Below are 19,000 nucleotides of genomic sequence, written 5' to 3' on the forward strand. Positions count from 1 at the left end.
GGGAACTGGAATGGTGTTTACTGAGCCAATAAACTTCTCACTAAACATAATTCATGGGCTCTAGCTGGCTAATAACCAGGACCTCAATGCTCTAACAGTTGGCCCCATACATTTTAAAACAAAGCTTTATTTGAAGTGAAAACTTTAAGAAAAATAAACTTTAAGATTTAGTGGCCTCTAATATTATCCGCCTCCACAAGCCATGAGAGATCTCATAACTAGAGAGTGCATTTTTAAATATTTTTGTTGCAGTCTCTTTGACCAATGCTAAAAGACTGCTTGCTCCAGAGATTGTCTCAGCATCATTTTTTGTTTGTTGTTTTCAAACTTACAGGAATCCATACACTTAAAATAGCACTGTGCAGGGATTTTTTTCCCTATTTATGTTTAAAAGGAGTTTCTGCTGACCATTTGAGTGCTCTAGGCAGCCAGCATTTGTTCAGTTACAAGAATAAGGTGAAGAGCTGAAACAAGGCTTACTCTCTTTAAGATGGCATTTAAAAAATTATTTCCATAACCTTTCTTACAGTCCTCATTTTTCTCTGGAGAGGGAAGAACTTAATCTGAACAGGTTTATTTAAACACTTGCTAGATTATGTAGCAGGATTTCCCTTCATCTCCTCATGAATGACGACCCGTGCTTCTGCAGGTTCACTCAAGGAGCGCTCCTCCTCGGAGCGCTACAGAACTTAAGATTTGGATTGGTTTCATATCCCCATCATTTCCCTGCGTGTAGAAGAGTATTCCAGTGTTCTGTGTTTGTTTAGTTTCTCATGAATGAAATTTAAATTCTTAAAGAATCCCTAGCAATTCTCAGATGGTGTGGGTGAGTGGCGGTTCTGCTCTCTGGTGCATATGTAATTTGTACTGGGAGCAAAGTAGTTCATTTTTAAGGACTGGGAATCAGCTAATTTAGATTTCTGCTAATGGTTTTACCTTCTCTGGGAGACCTTGCCACTTTGTGCTTCGTCTTCTTCCTTGGACGGATGAAGAAACAACGCTTGCCTGCCTCCTGTCAGATGCTTTGAAGTCTGTAGATGAAAGATACCATATGAATGCAAAGTACTTGCCAGTTAATGTCAGTAAGTCATTTTGCTTGCACCTTGATGGAAAAAGCTTTATTGTAGGCTTACAATGAATGGATCTGCATATGCACCAGTAGTTCTTTCCCTTTTAGTTAAGTCTTTTGGAGAATTATATTGATTACCTCTCAGAAAGATAGAGGGAGGTTAAATAACAAGCAATAAAAGATTGCTTTTATTTTTAAAAGAGGAAATTTCTTGTCATGCGATACCTTAAAGATAATACTTGGTAATATTTTGAAAAGGAAAGAAAATAACATCTATGCGCTCAGTCACAAGGAGTTCCTGCTAAACACTATCTCATTCTCTGTCTTTCAGGGATTATTTTCTGATGCAGAGCTAAGCCTAGTTTCATCAATGCATACAGAAGTTCTATTATTATACACTGATTTGATAAGATAATATAATTAGTGTCTTGGTCCACTGATGCAGACCTCTACTGTCCAAAAACAACATTAGGTTATTAAATCAATTTTTGTATTTGTTACAGTAATAAGTTAAAATAGCGTTATTTAGATACTGCTTGTCTAAACTTAGATAAGTCATTCAACTGTATCTGTGTTTGCTTATCCACATTCTTCTTCTGCTTTTAAAAACCAGCATAAATTCACTAGGTAGGTGTAGGCTTTGGATTTCCTGGCTTTTCTTGTTTGGTGCGGCAGGGTCTTCCCTGTCAGTTATTTGTGTCTTGTCTGTGTGGCTCTGCCTCTCTTGCAGCAGATGGGCAGTAAGGAAATGAGGGCTCCAGTGGATAAATGCAGCAGCAGCAGCAGCAGCTGCTTTCAAGAAGGGTATCCATGAAGCAGGTCACAGTGAGATGGTGTCTGGGCAGCTAATCTGGACAGATATCTATATAGCAATTTCTGCTGGCACACAGATTGGGAGACCTGGAATTGAAGGCTAAACTGGCACAGAGCCAAAGTCAACAGAGGGAATTTTTAGGTAGAAAGGCAAGTCTAAGTTTCCCCAGATTACAGTTGTCTTGGGGAGCTTGGGAGCCTTCTGGCTTCAGAGAAGGAAGAAAGAGGCCTTGCCAAATGCCCATTTCAAGTATAAACGCTATCCCAAGCCCCTAGTTCATAGGGTGATACAGATATTTACTGTTCTGCTGGAAGTGGATTGACTTACTCAAAGGTTGCGGGGAACTAGTTTTGTAGGTAAACTTTGATGTGTTTTGTTTTTTTTTAGCTCTATAGAGGCACAGATCCTATAGGACAATGACTGATTTAGCCTGATGCTGAGGGACCATTGTGTCTAGTGAGATCTGTTGTTTTTTTTTTTTTTTAAATACTGCATTTTGTATTAGCTTGGGCTGCAGACCACAATTCTGCTCTGTCCCCTGGTTTTGTAACACACCTACTTGCATGGGAACATCCTGCTTCTTGTACGTGTGAGGACTTCCAGAGTGAGAGCCGAGCCCTGCTCAGCTTTGTTGCCGAATTCTGCAGTGGAACACAGGACTCTCTGAGAATGCAAAGGGCCAAGCTGTGCTGCTGTGTGCTCCTGGTGTGCTGCTGGCATGACTGCGCAGGGCCAGATGGAGAGGGAAGGCTATTTAATGGGGCTGTGTGTTATTGGAACTTGTCACCTAACATTCCTCGCTTTCCCCAGTGTGTTCTCCCCCTGCCAGGGTGGAATGCAGTACTTGCCATACCAGAAAGAAGCCATGATCTATCTGTCTAGTCTGGCATCCTTTCTCCAAGAGAGGCAAACACCAGATGCTTGAGGGGAAGGTATAAGAACTCCTAAAACAAACAACTGTGGAATAACTTGCCCATAGAGGAAGTTAGTGGTTGGCTTATGCCCTAAGGTGAGAGAGTTTCTAGCCTTTACATGAGTGTTCTGTGTATCTGGGTATTCTCTATCATATACAACATACTTGCACTTAAGCCACTCTTGCTGACTCCCTGCCTCTTGAACTGGGGGCCAAGGAACTCCACAGGTCAGCTGCACCACTGTGCACTGTGTTTGAGTGGTCCCCAGTCTCGAACTTTTGGAGGGACGGGGATAGCAAGGTGTGATATTGCTCCATAGTGTGTCACTGATATTGTTGCCCATAGACCAGTGATCGCTCTGGGCAGCTGTCACTCACATCTCCTGTTTATTTTATTTGCTAGTTTTGCTTGTCTGCTGGCTTTTCTCGATTGCCTGTTGTCAGCAGCCCGTCTCTTGTGCTAAAGGCATAAACTGTGCTTGCCTGTGTGCTTTTTCTGTAGTGCTCCTTGCATACCTCTAGCCTCTGCTCTCAGTCTCTTCTACCTCCACCTGTACAGAAGTCTTTCTACACTGTACACGGCTTTGTGCTGTGCCTCATGTCTTCCCTGTGTGTCAGGCCTGATGAATATACTAGATGTTCCTGGTCTTTCAGCAGCTCTTCCGGGAGAGGATCCTGAGAGACTGTGTTCCAGGCAGTATTACCAAATGGCAGGATTTACTCTGTTCAGTAAAGTGTGATCTGAGCTCTTCCCTACTCCTCCCTTCTAAACACAAGAGCAGGAGGGTTGGCTCCATGGGTGCTCAATCAAGGCCACCAGTAAGGGACCACTGAACCTCTATTGTGAGTCAAGATAAGAACGACTATCTAGTTCCCTCCCTCCTGGTGTTCTCCACTGGCTAGATCTTTCATCACAAGCTGCACATATGAACAGTGTGTCCTGCTGCACAGGAACATTACTGGTAACTGGTGTGAAATAGCTTCCAGCAACTGAAAGCAAGAGGGAGAGAGGCCTGGCTGGAAATGAGAAAGACCTCAAGCTATAGCTTCATTCTCTGGTGCTGATGTAGAAGTTAACATTATGCAGGACCTGCGTTCACCTCAGGGATGAGGAAGGGGAGAGTGCTTTTTTAATTATGTATTACTAATTCTTTCCCAACCAGCCAGTCTGGGATTTCCTTGCATTCTGAGGCAATGCTTTCATCTGTCTCCTGTTTAACAATCTTGACTTGCTTGAGAAGTTGGTTTTCCTTCTTGTGGAAGATTGCATTGGAGCCAGAGTGTTGTTTACTTAATATCTATAATAAAAATTCTTTATCCTTTTTTTCCTTCCTCTCCTACTTAAAAAGGGGTGGCATGGAAAGTAGCACGTATTCTGTGGGGGAAGATCTTTTGGGTTCAGCCTATGTAGTAACCACAGTTACCAGACCGCTCTCACTTCATGCACTTGGTCAGTCTCCCTTGTGCTAGCTGGGCTTCTATAGTCTATGGTTCTGATTTGCCACAAGCTCTCCCAGCAATCCTAGGTAAACTGAAGCGGAGAAGTTAAGTCTCTTTTCCTAAATGGCAGCTGGAAATTTACCATTACTTGCTGTTTCTCCTCTGTGAAATGATTTTTGCTGAGCCCTTTTGATGAAAAAATGGTGTCTGTGTAACTAGCTGAGTTGTATGGCCCTTGATGAAGCTGTAAGAGGTCTGTGCTGCCTAGGTAAGCGGGAAACATACCCAATTGCTTACAAACAGCACAACAATCTTGTTCTAAAACTTGAGAACTGTCCTCTCTGTTAGTGGTCAGATTAGTAGCTCATGGAAATGGTGGAGGCCAAATCTAAATCCAGGTCCATAAGCAGACTGTTGCACAGATGTGTCTGGGATCTGGTGTCTGTCTTTTCTGTATGTGAAGTAATGTCATGAATGTTTCTTATGTGCTGTTGTCTTTTCCCATTTTTTATGATATCAATGTCCTTTTTCCTTCTGATATTTTCATTTTTAAACAGCACATATGCTCTGGTAGATTGAAACAAAAGGCAACTGCAGAGCCAGAGGTAGCGTTTTTTTAATGCACCTTGAGATTTGTAGGCATGGATAATTGGAAAAATTACATTTATAATTTTAGTTAGTTTATTTTTAAGTGTGTGGGGGGGAATGAACGTTCTTTAGCATGGAAGTGGGGAGACTTCCTATGCCACATTCGACTCTAGCATAGCATGTAACTTCATCCTTTGTTCAACCCACTAATCCCTGCATGGGCTTTCTTAGAATTAAAATGCTCTTAATTCAGTAAAAAGAGATAAACCAAAGTTCCTTTCAATACTGAATGAGTCTGTCTGTACAGAGATATAATGTGGTTTAGCTAATTCACTTTAAATTCACAACTTTAGTTAATCTGAATTAAGTTTCCAAAGTCCTGCGTGTAAAGACCTCGTTATTTAGAAAAAGCTGCTCTTGTGGAAAGAGCAATGGGCTCAGCCCTGCCCTGAGGCATTCTGGCGTGCAGCTAGCTTTTTCAGAGAGTTTCTGGGCATTAGCAAATTGTCTACCACATCCTTTTCTTCTCCTCTCAGAATGCCTCTGTGCCACCTCCTAATACTGAGGTTTCTGAGACATTATTCTCAGTAACCCGCTCTGTTTCTATTTGCTGTGCAGCTGAGGAAACAATATTTCAGCAACTTGCATCATTTCAGAACAGGGAAAGTTAAACTCATCCTAAAACCAGCCATGAACGTACTCTTTGATTTGAAAGGCCTGTTCAGTGGATGTTCACAGCCCAGGCCAGATACAGAGCAAGAAGCGGAATGTGGGATCTCTCTACAATAGCAAAGGTTTGTGCAGTAAAACCCGACTTGTGTTGCATTTAAATGGGAAAGCCAAACCATTAGCACAACTGTCTTTTAGGGCAGGAACTTGAGCTCAGAGATTTGCTCCTGGAAATACATGCTTTTCTGCTTGGAAATGATCTTGTGGTCATGTTACACTTTTCTTATGAAAGGAGAAACTGGTCACATGGGTCAAATATAACCATTTAGGACAAACATGGTTTAATCAAACTTGCTGCTTGCCAGATGCAAGGAGTGCTGGAGCATGTGAACTTGACTGCAGGTTTCACCCAGTTCTGTTTATTGGACTGTTTTCCGACTCTTGTCCTTATGGGAAATTGTTCATAGAATCGTTGTATTGTCTCATGGGCTGCCAATAGATCAGTTGCGGGGGGGATCAGTTGGCTTCCTCTAAAATTTTTCAGTTGGAATTTCAAGTATGTTGATCATGGATCTTATGAATAATGGGTAGGAGATAACAGAGCAAAAATTACTTTCTTTCACTCCAACTTTGAGTTGGAGTACAGAGGCAGATAGACACAGGGGAGGTGGTTTTCTATGGGTCAGTTGATGAATTCATGTTCCTTCCACCTGGCAAAGTCATACCTGACAAGCTGAAGTCTGCAGAAGCCCTGAAAGCATCATGCGCTGTGCGTGTGTACTATAAATAAACTTTTAAAAACACAATTTAAAAACACCTCTGGCAAAGCACATGCTTAACTGAAACTCGCCTGGTGAAGGTTGACTCAGGGGTGTAGGAAGGAGATGGGGAAAGAGCAAGTGGGAGGAAATAAATGGAACCTGCTGTCAGAGAAAAGCCACTTGTTTGTAATTTTCAGGCTGTCCAAGCTCTTGGCGTGTCAGCTTTGGGAGATCCCTAGTGACTTTCTGGATATTTGCCCTTGGCATGCATGTGTGTTTGTGAACTGAGAATTCAAGTATTAACAAAGCTGCGTGAGCAGGTTTAGTCAACGTACTAGAAAAGGATCAGATGTCTTGGAATTATGGTTGATTCTCCAGTTCTAGGAATCCAAATAGCTCCTGCTGACAGTCTCCAATCAATTAGATAGAATAATTTCAACAAGTCCTCTTAATGAATTTTCGTGTGTTCAACCTGCAACTTAGATAGCTGCATCCCTTTATTTTAAATGGACAATACTTTTGATCTGCACAGAACCAGAGGCTATTTGGGGAGATGGAACTCTCTTAGGGTAAATTCCCCTGATAGTATCTGTGTAGGTATATAATCTGCACTGCTGCTGTCTCAAAGCAGGGTTGCCTTACTTACTAGTTTTTTAAAGATGTATGAAAACATGATGCATCTTCGAGTAGGAAAAAGAACTCTTCTACACCAAGGCCTCTTTAGATAGGCCGCTAAGGGGTTAAATGCATTGCCCAGTTCTGAGGAAGCCTGTTCCAAGGAAGGCATTGACTGGAATAAGGTTTTGCTGCAGAACCACGCTGATGTGCTTGCAGCAAAGATTGCAGGCTTATCAGTAAAGATAAACATGCAAGGGCTTCCAAAACCGTGTGTCCCTGCCACTTGTTTGGGATCCTTTTTCAGAGACCAAGAGAAAATACAAGATCTTGTCCAAGATAGATGCTACTTTGAAGAGGGCAGCCAGCAGACTTTGTAGAAACAGAGACCATGTATTACTATGTGGTTTGGAACAGGTACAGGAGATATTAGTTTACCTGATTCAAAATAGTACTTGAGACCTTGCAGTATCATGTGGGGTTGGCTCTTTCCACTCAATCATCAGTCTTTTGCTGAGCGTCCAAATGCTGGACAATGCTGGGTTTTGTTGTCCTCAGTTACTTTTCTGCATTTGTGGCTTTTTCTGCATGTGGCTTTCTGCTGCGAAGCAATCTCCGGCCTTTACTACCCATTTGTTTGCCATTTCCCACAAATACTCTGAATGTTATTTTATTTTAACCCCGGTGCTGAGAGGAGGAGAATGGAGATAATGTTTCTTTAAAAGAATGGAATAAAAATGCACAGGATCAGCTACAGAATTTCTGGGCACAGAACAGACCTCTTGAGTTGCCTGCAAAAACAGTCACAATGGTAATATTAGGTATAATTACAGTGTAGCCTTGCAAATAATACATTTTTCTTTATTTCCCTCTCTTTCTGCTTCTATCACCAAACACTGCAAAGCAGGAGATGCAGAAATCAAGCACCTGGCTTCTTAAGGCCAAATTCCAAACATCTGCATTGAAAAATGCAGAACTTATTCCAGATGGGTGAGGACTGGCACTGTCTTTCCGTCCAGGAAAGTGTGTGCCATTCTGAAATCTCAGCCTGGGTCCCTCTGTTTTGCCACCGAGTCTGATTGACACCTACATGTGTGTGGCCCTTTTACACAGGGGTGGACCTAAGTTTGAAAATCCGGACATTTTTGGACTGTGACAACAGTTGGTATGGTGTTTCAATCCATATTCTAGTTTTAAAAAAATATACAGATTATTTAAAAAGGGAGTGTAGAAACTTATTGCAAAAGTCAGAGAGGAGAACAGTTTATAAAAACAATTTAAAAGTCTCCCTCAGTGGAGTGAGTCTTTGAATGTGGAAAGAGGGACTCGTACAATTTTAAAAAATTCTCTTAAACTTGCCATGTGATAGATAAAGCTAGTTCAGAGAATGTGAAAATGTGGGCTCCATGTGCTAAAGCGATTTGAAAAGAGGTGTGAGTGAAGGGGCTGAGGTTGGTGTGAACGTCAGACTTCCTGCCTTCTGCACTTTCTGTGTCGCAGCTGTAGCACGTTCATAGTGTGGCACTTCTTTTAAAAGGGACTCTGAACTAACCCAGCCTTTCAGGAAAAGACTAGCTGCAGCCAGAAATTCTGGCCCATCGCAGGATGACAGGAGGAAGAGCTTTGTTACTTGCTTGTGTTTGATCTTAGCTGCTTTTTTTTCTGCTCTCAGTAGCATGCTAATGATACCTGTGGGAGGTGAAAAATGGGTGAATTCCTGCTAGGGTGCGGACAAGTTCGCAGTTTAGTTCTTGTCCTCTTCTTCCCCTCTGGTAAAAATTTTGGGGGCTGTCCCAGATACATAAAAAGGAACTTTTTCATAGAATAATATTCTGTCTTACATCTGCTGAGAACTCTGAATCAGAAAGGCAGTAAGCAGTTGACTCAGTTTGTTTTGTCTCCTCTCCCCCTTTCTTATGTTTAAAATTATGAGTATTTATGGGAAGTGACTGGCTTGAAAGTCTAGGACAAGTCTGAGCTGCCCATAAGCCATTCCTTTGCTACAGTTCAGTTTTGCCTTGTTTATTTTAAAGTTTAAAGCTGAAATGCCAAGTGCATCCTGAATTCCCATTCTGTTTCAAATGCCAGAGTTGCCAGTTTCACATTTCTTAGATGTGATTCTCTAGATATTGACCCACTCTTTGTATCAGAGAATCCAGCAGGGTGGGTAAGCTGCACCCTGGGTCAGAAGAACAGGGTGATGGTGAAACAGAAGGGTGCCAAACATGGAGGCAAATGTGCCCCAGTTTCTGCTGCTGCCCAGGGAGGGTCTGCAAGTCTGCGATAAGGAACGGAAAGAGACCAAAAGGGATGGGTGGGCCCCCAAAGGCGGCGATCTGGATGCCAAAATATCTTGCTCCAGCTTTGCGAGGAGCAGCATGCAAGTGCTTCAGAGGGCGGGCTAGCTGTGGTTTGTGGTTTAGGGAGTTGACACAAATAGTCTCTGGACCCTTTAAAAGCAATGTTCTGCCCAGGGAACTGGAGCCTGTCCTCCTCGGTGTTATCCTTTCTTGCTTAGCAGGTTCGAGGCTGTGTTCAGAGCAACCATTCATGGCTGTCTGTCAGACAGGCTCCTAGCCTAAGAAGTAGGGTTTAGCATCCTACATAGTTTATGCTATGTTAGAGTTAGATTAGGATGGACGTGTCTGTAGTGAAACACTTGGGTTTGCGTTTCTGTTTTTAAACTCCTGTTGTAAACCAGCAGTAAGTACTGTGGCAGGCAACCTGCAACAATGTTTCTGTGCCCAAGAACTGGATGGGCTAGGCTACTTTTTCCTTCTTTCAGTAAGTGAACTGTGTCACTTTTTTGTGGACAGAAAATACAGAACAGCGTGTTGACCTTCATTGCTGATCAAACTTCAGTTGCACCCAGATATAACTGATAGCAGCTCTTACCTGGATTTATTTTCTCTCAATGCACATAGCTGGTCACACAGAGGGGAAGTGAAATACTTCGGTAATATATACAGCACAAATGCCTGGATGGAATAAGAAGAAACAAAGTATGTCAGAGGGTAAAATGCGCTGCAAATCTTTCAATTTCAATAAGAAAACATTTCCATAGTTCAAATATTTCATTCTGCATGAAAGGCTGATGCTGAACCTGATAAAAGTCATCCAGATGGAGAGAGATTGCTACCTAGTACTAAAATACCACCATGCCTATTGGCCCGTACTGCGCTCCTCGTATCTGGCAAAGCACTGGCTAGGCAAATCTCCCAGTCTGCTTCCCTTCCAACTGGGAGTTCTTCTGCAGGGATGACCAGAGGGAATCTTAGTGATAGGTACTACAAAGGAGCCTGTTTGCTTAAGAGGGCACATGTACATCTTTTAACAATCTGGTCGTGTACATCCTTTGTGGGAGGATCCCTGACCTTATACGGAGAGGGACAAGTGCTAATTAACTTAATTCTGGGAACAGGAGATGGTATGACCTTTTCCAAAGTGATTCTTTTGGGCTAGAGTTTACAGAGAGCTACTGGCTAGGACTGATGCCTGGGTTTGCTATGAAAACGTTATTCATAGAGAGGTGTAAAATTCCCTGGTGTGGCCGGGGGAAGAAATTAACCTCCCATCCCTCTGGTGTGGGTTCACGGTTCCTTGCCTAAAAATTGTTGGCACTGTGGCCAAATTTATGTTATTTAGTATCAAAACACAGTTATGTTTTCTGTGTTATGTTTCAGCACTGAACACAGCAAGTAGACCCAAGTTATTAGACCATTGTTTTGGCGACCACGCACCGTATGTTGTGAACATCCTATCTTTTATTGGCACCCCAGGAGGAAATTAATTTCTGGGGCTTTTTTGTTTCCCCTTAGCTATCAAGATGATGTCTGTCCTGAGTATCTTCCCAATTTCTCCCTCCTTTGCCAAAGAAGTGGTAAGGATTCTTAATGCCATCTCTTTACTGTACTCCCTCCGAGCAGCTCAGGGACACAATTACAACCACCCCGAGTGTGCCTATGCCATTTGATTTTTGTTCTTCCTACCAGCACTAAGCAATCAGTCCCAGTTGCCCCAGTGCAGACAAAACCGGCGGCAGCTACAGCACTGCCTTAGGATTAACTGCAGAAAGCAGAGCTTATGGAGACGTGCCTGAGGTGAGCAGGACAGAGGGCCGCTGGCCTGACTCTGCTGAGGAAATGAAACGCAGTCCCCATGGAGGAGGCAAGCCGCTGCAGACCCCTGGCTGGCCACGTGTCAGGCTCACAAAGCATCTAGGAAGCCCTGGCTGCCGAGAAGTGGGCAGAAAGCTGGCCATGGGGTCTTACATGAGAGGAGTAAGAAGGCAGCTGATGAGACTGAATTTTCCTCAGGGAAAGAAAGATCTTTGGTCCCCGCTCTCTGTTGTCTTCTAATGTTTTTTAAAAAACCCCAACAAAGCAACTCTTCCTCATTCCCCACCGCCACCCCCAACAACAAAAAATCACGGGTCTGCTGGACCCTAGGAGAAAAAAATGTAAGCACCTCTTTGGAAAACACTCCTGAGGCCTGGGGCCATCCCACATTCCTGAGGAGGCAGCAAGCCTCCTCCCCAGCGTGCCTGCCCAGCGGGGCAGCCGGCCCCGGGACTCCGGAGGCCAGGCTGCAGTGCTGCCCCTCTCACTGCACCAACATACCCACTCAGAGCCCGACTAGGGGCTTGGACCTCTCTCAAGCCTGTCCATAGCCATGTTTTGTGCTGCTCGTGCTCGGGAGATGACTGCTCAGGAGAACAGAAGCAGCATCTTTACCATGCGGCGCTTTCTGCCATACTCATTCAAAGGACGGCTCCAAGCCTGAAGTGTTGCCAGACTGATCTATGAACATTGTGAAGCAAACAGCTGCCACGTCCTCATCCTACTTGTCACGGCATCGCCAGTAGAGCAGGAAGTTTTTCGGTAATGTAACTAAGTAAGAGGTATTTATTTAGATGAAAATGAAGGTAAAATCCTCATTTCCCAGTTGGTTTGACCCCTATTTACAAAGATCTAGTAATGCATGTATGTAGAAGAAATATCTACATGAGTGAAAATGTGCCCTGCTAATATTAAAAGGTACACTGTGGAATTTTGCCTAAGGAAAAAATGTTAATTTTAATTGAAAGCTGCTGTAACCTGATAGGGAATATCCACAACAGTCTTGAGGATCTACTTTAAAATATAGTTAAACACAGAGCCAACTCCCACCACTCTGTCTCTTAGAGCTACATGTCCTCTTTGATCCATCCATGGTGCTTATGATTCCTCAGAGACACGCATACTGCCAGTAGTCAGAGCTCATTAATATTTATATGATACCTTCCATCTGAAAATGTGCGCTTTGCAATTATTAATGAAAACAATTTCACAAAACCCTAAAATTCAGCTCCACTTCATAGCTTACAAAACTGAGACCCAGAAAGTTTGCGTGTCCTTGCATGAGACAGAATAAGATTAGGAACAGGGAAGCTTGCCTGCATGGACTCCTGTTATACCATGTTTCTTTATCTTTCCTTCACAAGTGACTTTTGAAAAGGCAGCACAGGTTTTCTTTGGCAATAAGACGCACTATGAGCCTGTAGCACCTAGGCAATACTGAGAAGGTGAGTGAAGGGAACCCACTCTTTCATTGTGGTTCTTCACACAGCATTTGCTTGCTTTTTAGAAAGCCTCTTTAAAAATACAACCTGGAAACAGCTTGTCAGCCCTGCAGAAAAGACCCTGAGCGAATCTTTACTTGAACATGTTAAACCCTTCCCTAGCATGCTGTATTTTATTTCCCATGTAAGAGCAGACAGAAGGGATGGTGGGTTATAAACTGTGCCAGACGTGGGCTCTCTCCCCTCAGTCCTTCCTGGTGCATAAGGAATGAAGGAGCTTGGCTCAGTGTGAGACTGATAACGGGAGGGAGGGCTTGCCATGTGATTAGACCAGTTCGCTGTAAACACCCAAGTTGCACAAGTGGCTCAAACTTTGATCTTTTTGTTGTGGAAAAGAAATCCGAGACTGTGAAACCTGCCCTCAGTCACAAACAAGGAGGTGGACATTACTCAAACCCAACTTGGAAATGTAAATACAGATAAATGTGATCAAAATGGCAAAAGCGCTTCTTTCTTCCCCATCCCTTGCTCCCTGGTGTAGTCAGTCTGCTTTTACCAGGGGCTCCTATTCTGACTTGCCTAGCTCTGTTTGTGAGTGCAGGCCCCACTCCCACACCTGAAACGCCCAAATCCAAATGCTCCCGAGTGCTGTCTGGGATAAGGTTTAAGCCACAGGTGCAATTAAGCTTTTAAGTGGTAAGCCTATTTGGTTAGGGGCACACCTAGAGCCTGCAACAAGCTGAGAGAAAAACGATCAGTCTTTCAAACTGACAGACGGTTCCTGAAATACTGCTGGAAGGGTTAAGAAGAAGCTACGACATTCATAATTCTCCTGGTATTTATTGTAACAGCTCTCTGAACAAGTTCTCTGTGGATGCATCTGGCCGCCCTAGTGAGGTGGGACTTGATTTTCATTACAAATCTGGTAATGGATCATCAAAATGATGGTGCTGCTAAGGTCCTGGGCACACTTTTCCTAGTCCTCTCTTCTTTGCCCCCCACCCTCTCCTTCCCAAATCTGCCTGAGCAAACACTGAAGCAAAAGGGGAAGTTTCACAAGAGTGCAGACTGTTAGCTTGTGGTCTCTTTTCCTATTGGCACTTGGAGCTTTGATTAGATTTTTAGAGGAAAAATGTCATAGCAGGTTGTCCAGTAAAATGCTGGTGAATATTTTAAGATGCAAATGTTTATAGGTGTTCAATAAGCATATAAAAAATGCTGGATGTGAGACGTCAGCAATTCCTCAACATTCTGATTTCTCTGTACTCTGTCGTAGCTTTGCTTTTATAATCACTAGGACAACATCAGAGCCCTTCTCTTTGCGTAGCCTTGAGTTCTTGGGCAAGGATTTAAAAGTGGAACATTACGACATGTTAGTGAACACATCCTAATTAATCTCTACCTTGGCTACCACACGCTCAAAGGCCACGAGCCTTACCTACACTACACCTCTCAAATGCCTTCAACAATATAGCATTTTATCCTAGTCTAGACAGTCTTAAGGGTTACGTTGTCTAGTCAACTAATCACCCCTTTTAGTGGGAAAACTGCTTTCCTTCAGGATTGTTTCTCTGCCTGCTTTTTCCTCCTTGCTGTCTCTTTTCTCCTCCTTCCCTCCAGCAACTCCTGCTCCATCTGCAGTAATGTAAGCATTAACTATTTAATTGCTGATTAGGAAAATCTCGTCACATGGGCTTCAGAACAATATTGGGATGGGAATAGAGGAGTGGGAGGCAGGGGAAGGAGATGTGCGAGTTTCCAGGTCTCTACCACAGGCTGACCTGGGAGGGCATTAGTCATCCTTGATGCCATGAGGGTGTTTAACATCTCTTCAATCTAATGGGTAGAACGGTTGAATGTGACTTGGATGTAACTGAGTCCTAGTCGTCTTTTGCTGCTGAACTTGCTGTTTGACCTCGAGCAAGCTAGGCCTGGCCTTTCATCCCTCAAGTGGATAGAGGGCAAGTACTGTAGCTAAGAGCTTTGAGATTCTTGAATGCAGAAAACATACTCATGCTAAGGCCTAGTTGCTTTTCCTGTATAATAAAATACTGTGGGGTCCTGGAATTTTTTCTTTATGTTTCTGTACCAAGTTGCACAGACTGAGATGAGAAGCTGGAGCAGATCTGCAGTTCTCCAAGCAGTGAAAGCCCTTTTAGCTCTATGTTCCCAAGCAGCCATATGGGGGCTTTTACCTAAATGACTTATTTCCTTCTGTGATGCAAATTCAGCTGGTGGCCCCCTTCTCTCCCCCTGGCATCAGCTATTCTAAGCATTCTCGTGTTGTCAGCTTTTCAGCTCCCTTTGCGCTTGCAGTACCTAGTTGCCACCGTCAGCTGTAGTCTGTAGTATAATACTTGTGAAAATTCGGCAGACTCCTGGGGGACTGTGGGTGATGTGGGGAGAGAAGACGTGCAGGTGGACTCTGCAACCCACATCGTCAGTCTCTGCCCCGAGGACTTTTCGTGGCTAGTCATAATCGCCAGTTTCTCACTTGGTTTTGCAGGACCCTGAAAGTGGAGCTGGAGATGGGAGTTGGACCTTTTCCTTTCTGTCGTGAAAGAGAAAGGACTGAAATATTTTGGTAATTGGAGAACTAATGAAATTGCCATTGTAAAAGACAAGAAGATGGTATTCTTAGCAATTAGCAAGGGAAAGCATTTTAGTCAGACTGAAACTATCTTCTCGTTTGTATGAGGAGTTTATTGTTAGCAGATGTTTAATTTCCCTAAGAAATTAATATTTGGAAAGCTTAAAAATTATTTATATACATGTAAAGAACACTTGTATTTTACTTTAGTCAGGGAGTAAGCACTCACACAATGTCTTCTCAGAGACCCACAAAGACCAGAACTGGTATTCTTGATACTTTCAAAGAACAGATAGGCCTACATGTAGGAGAGCACAGAGGAGAGGGTAAGTGTATATACGGGCAGGGAACGGAAATAAAGGAAAAAATACCTTTGAGAAAAGGGACAAAATATGCCCATATACTTCTCACGCTGCCTGCCTTCATGACAAACAACCCCCACCTCCACTCCCCCATCCTCACCTCAAAAAAAAACCCCAATTTCATTTAGAAAACATCCTTGCAGATCACGTGGCAGCTGGCAAAGGCTGCTAGTCCTTCTGCCAAAGACAGCTTAGACTCCTGAAACAAAGCAAACTGGGCTGAAATTCTAGGCATTAAAAAACTAAAGCAGCTGCCTCCCCGACATCCTGGGTCAGACTCTGATTTCAGTTTCACTTCTGCTAGATCTCAGGTAATGTCATTGCTATGGTGTAACTGAAATGAGAAGGGGGTCTGCTAATCTTGACATTGGGTCACCCCCTGGTAATCCATTTGTTATCTCTGTTACATTTGTGGGAGCACACACACCCACTCCCTTTAGACTGCAGTAATTTATTTGGCCTATTTTATGTCTGATGGTCACTTGAAACTGTAACTCTTGCCTGTCAGCAGCTGTAGTTGTTTTGCTAAGTGACTATCTAAAGGGAGACTTCCTTGTGCAAATGTGTATTTTAGACACTGTCACCAGAAATCCAGTGGTTCTCCTCTCTCCCTACCCCTCCTGTCCCTTTCAGCTGTTTAGATTTCAGGACACATGGCTTAAATGAACGTATGCTTGGAGTTTGCAAAATGGCTTGGATGACAGGAGAAATCGGATCACACAATGAGAGTTCAGAACCCAGCCACCAATTGGTACAACAGGAGTCTGCAACTCCCTTATGCTCGTTATTGTCTCGGCATAACATCTAGCGATGTCTGCTTCTCACGTCCCCCTCTGAAAAATGGTAATGCAATTGAAATGAGCAGGCGGAGGAATGTCACCACCTCCCTTTGAGCGGCTGGGCTGTCAGCCTTTGCTTTCTGTGGTACCCCCACGGGCTGTGGGTATTGGGGTGGAGAAAAGCCTGCACACCTTATTGCGCTTTCTTGCTTACGCTGGAGAATCTCCAGCTTATCCTGCCAGTGCAGTGACTGCATGTGGAGGAGGGGGAGAAGTTGTGTTGCAACCTCTGAGAAAATTAGTTGTCTCTATTTTATCTTTTGCAGCTGCAGCAGTTTTGTTTTTTTTTTTTTTCTCCCCTCACCCCCCACCCCCCCGCCCCATGCGAGTGGTATGTCTGAACCATATCCTTCAAAACCAGTTTTCTAAGCAGATTAGATGGGTAGCAGAGACAGCTATGCAATCAGGCAAAAATGTGCACTCAAGCCTTTATTTTGTGCAGTGGCCAGAACAGTAAGTCTCTACCACCTGGATTATTTTTAATTCATTCTCTCCCTTTCCTGTTATTCTTCAGTGCTGTGGTCTGTTGCTGTTGTAGACTGAAACAAAATGCTCATTCTGGTCCTTAATTATATCAAAAATAGGGAGGGAAAGGAAGTTGGGTTCCATGCTAATGCTCATTAACATGAAACATAAAGCATGGTCCCTGGCTGGCATGCTTCATCATGCAAAGTGACATTTGCTCCCTGTGAGCATGCTGAGGGGTAATCTGGGGATTACCCTTGGGTCCTCCAATACCAGTCCTCCCCTGACCGGTCTGGAAAACCAGCATCTAAGTTTACTGCCCCTCTGAATTCAGTGTACTCTCCTGGACAGCCACTGCATGTGAATTCGGTCTCTTGCTGCCCCGTATCTTTCAGTGCTCCCTGTCAGCCTTGTTGCATGCTAGGAATCTGACAATAATGGTCTTCACCTGCTTTGAGATATCACGAGAACTCTTAAGCATCGGTATTGGTTTCATGTCTGATCTCTTACAGGACAACGAGCTGAATTTAGGATTAAGCTCTACAGACAAGTTTGGAAACCTTATGGCTCGTTCAGTGTGGGTAGAAAATGGGGATAGGTTAGTGGGCTGAGTGGCAGACCTGAGGAAAAGAGAGTTGAGTAAGCTTTGGCTTTCCTCCAAGAGAAGGAACAGAGTAAAGTGTCCAAGGAGCCATTTGTTGCTCCTCTGGAGGAGAGGAAGGAACCCAGAGCAGGGCAATCCAGAAATGCTTTTCCCTCTGAGTCTGGAGAAACACGGTGGCTAAGAAGAGGAGGGAGAGAACTCATATGATAAAACTAGAAAAGAGAAGTTGGGGATTGAGGTTTGGGGGAAGAAGAGAGAAGGAGAGAGAATTAAACCCTTTATTTCCCTTATAAGGTGTGGAGAAGGAAAGAAAAGAGAAACTAGCCTGAAGACTTTTGTGTGCTTTGTGGGGTAAGAAAGAAGCTACTAGGAGCCCAGACAAAGTAAGTTATATTTGAAATACTGATAGAAAACTGTGCTTTAATATGTTGGCACAACACGCTTGATTATCTTCTGCTGATCCCTCAAAAGTAAAGAATTACTTTTGAGAGGAGGAAAAAATTGCAAACGAAAGACTCAATCTTACTGGCATAAAGGGGGTGAAAAAGTGGGTGGAAAGCTGGTTGGATGTGTCAACCACAAAAGCGGTGAGATATGATCATAGAGAATTCAGGTTTTAAAACACAAGGAAATCGTGCAGAGATATTTTTCACGCTGACTCGTAAACAGTGTCTTTGGGTGTGCAGCATTGCCAAATTTACCCTTGTTACAGGGGCAACTTACAGTAAGTTCCCACCAAAGCCATACACCATCTGTTTGAATTACTTAGGGGAAAGGTTTGTCTCCTTATTCCCCTTCTATTAGATGTGACAGATTAATGTCTTTGAGGGCAGATCACTGTTAGGCTAAATCTTTCTCTGGTTATGATTCCTTATAACTATAAAACAGTCACAAGGTTATGGGGTTTAAAAAGAGAGGTTTATTGCAGTTTCCAACACTGAAACTACAGGCTAAGTATCTCTCCTCTTTCTTTTTTTTTTTCTAAAGTAAATCAAAACCATACATGCATATGCACTCTACCTTCTCTCAGATATACAGACCTAGAGGTAAGAACACACACTGCAAGAGAAGCATTACAGAGTCTACAGGAAAGCTACTAAAAAAGCTTTCTGTGCGTACATACTAATCCTCCCACTGAGTCCTCCCCCCTTGTTTCAGAGGTGCCACCAACTCATGCTCAACAAACAGCTCTTGATGTTTGGGGCAGAACTCGGAGCCTTCAGCAACTCTGCTAGCACTTGCTTCTACCCAACTGTTGTAAAAGCCATGTCCATGCCTCAGCTAGAAGCAGCAAGGGATCGACCGTTCAGACGTCTGTTGCAAAACCTCTAGTTCAATACCTGTCTGACTCTCTCTAAACTAGTCGTCATATTCAATCCTACAGTCCTTGGGTCACAACAGGAGCTGTGTAGGAGGCAGAGGGGTGTTGATATTGCTATAATTTAAGTTCCCTGCTGGGGAAATTTCTGCAAGAGTGAACTTTGTTCACTGGATTATTTTAGGACAGTTTGTAAGACTGCTGCTGTGGTCAGTGGGAGCCTGATTCGAGTTTTTCTTTGGAATGGCTTTTTCAGGGAAAAACAGTTTCTTTAAAATAGAACCTTTTTTTTGTTTTTTCTCCTAGAAAAGCCCAATTCTAGATTTCTGATCACCTGTAAAATGAATAAACTAGCTTTTTACCAGAAATATTACATTGAACTGTCTATAGTAC

At 43.4% G+C, this 19,000-nt stretch overlaps 1 protein-coding gene across 8 annotated transcripts in view; it reads left to right on the plus strand.

The window, feature by feature from the left end:
• Nucleotides 1-19,000, plus strand: part of HIC2 (HIC ZBTB transcriptional repressor 2) — a 74,818-nt gene that overhangs the window by 18,368 nt on the left and 37,450 nt on the right. The window contains exon 1 of one of the 8 annotated variants that reach the window (XM_087754861.1): nt 13,208-13,326. The exons of 5 other annotated variants lie outside the window; for them this stretch is intronic. The gene's annotated coding sequence lies outside the window, so the exon portion shown is untranslated. Of the gene's footprint in view, nt 1-13,207; nt 13,327-14,955; nt 15,014-17,583; nt 17,673-19,000 lie in introns of those variants that run through there. 2 more of the 8 variants (XM_087754859.1, XM_087754858.1) reach the window with 2 other exon arrangements.

The sequence above is a fragment of the Nipponia nippon genome, unplaced genomic scaffold (assembly GCF_047370975.1).
Source record: "Nipponia nippon isolate SJK-2023a ecotype South Korea unplaced genomic scaffold, ASM4737097v1 scaffold_18, whole genome shotgun sequence".
Taxonomy (NCBI): domain Eukaryota; kingdom Metazoa; phylum Chordata; class Aves; order Pelecaniformes; family Threskiornithidae; genus Nipponia; species Nipponia nippon.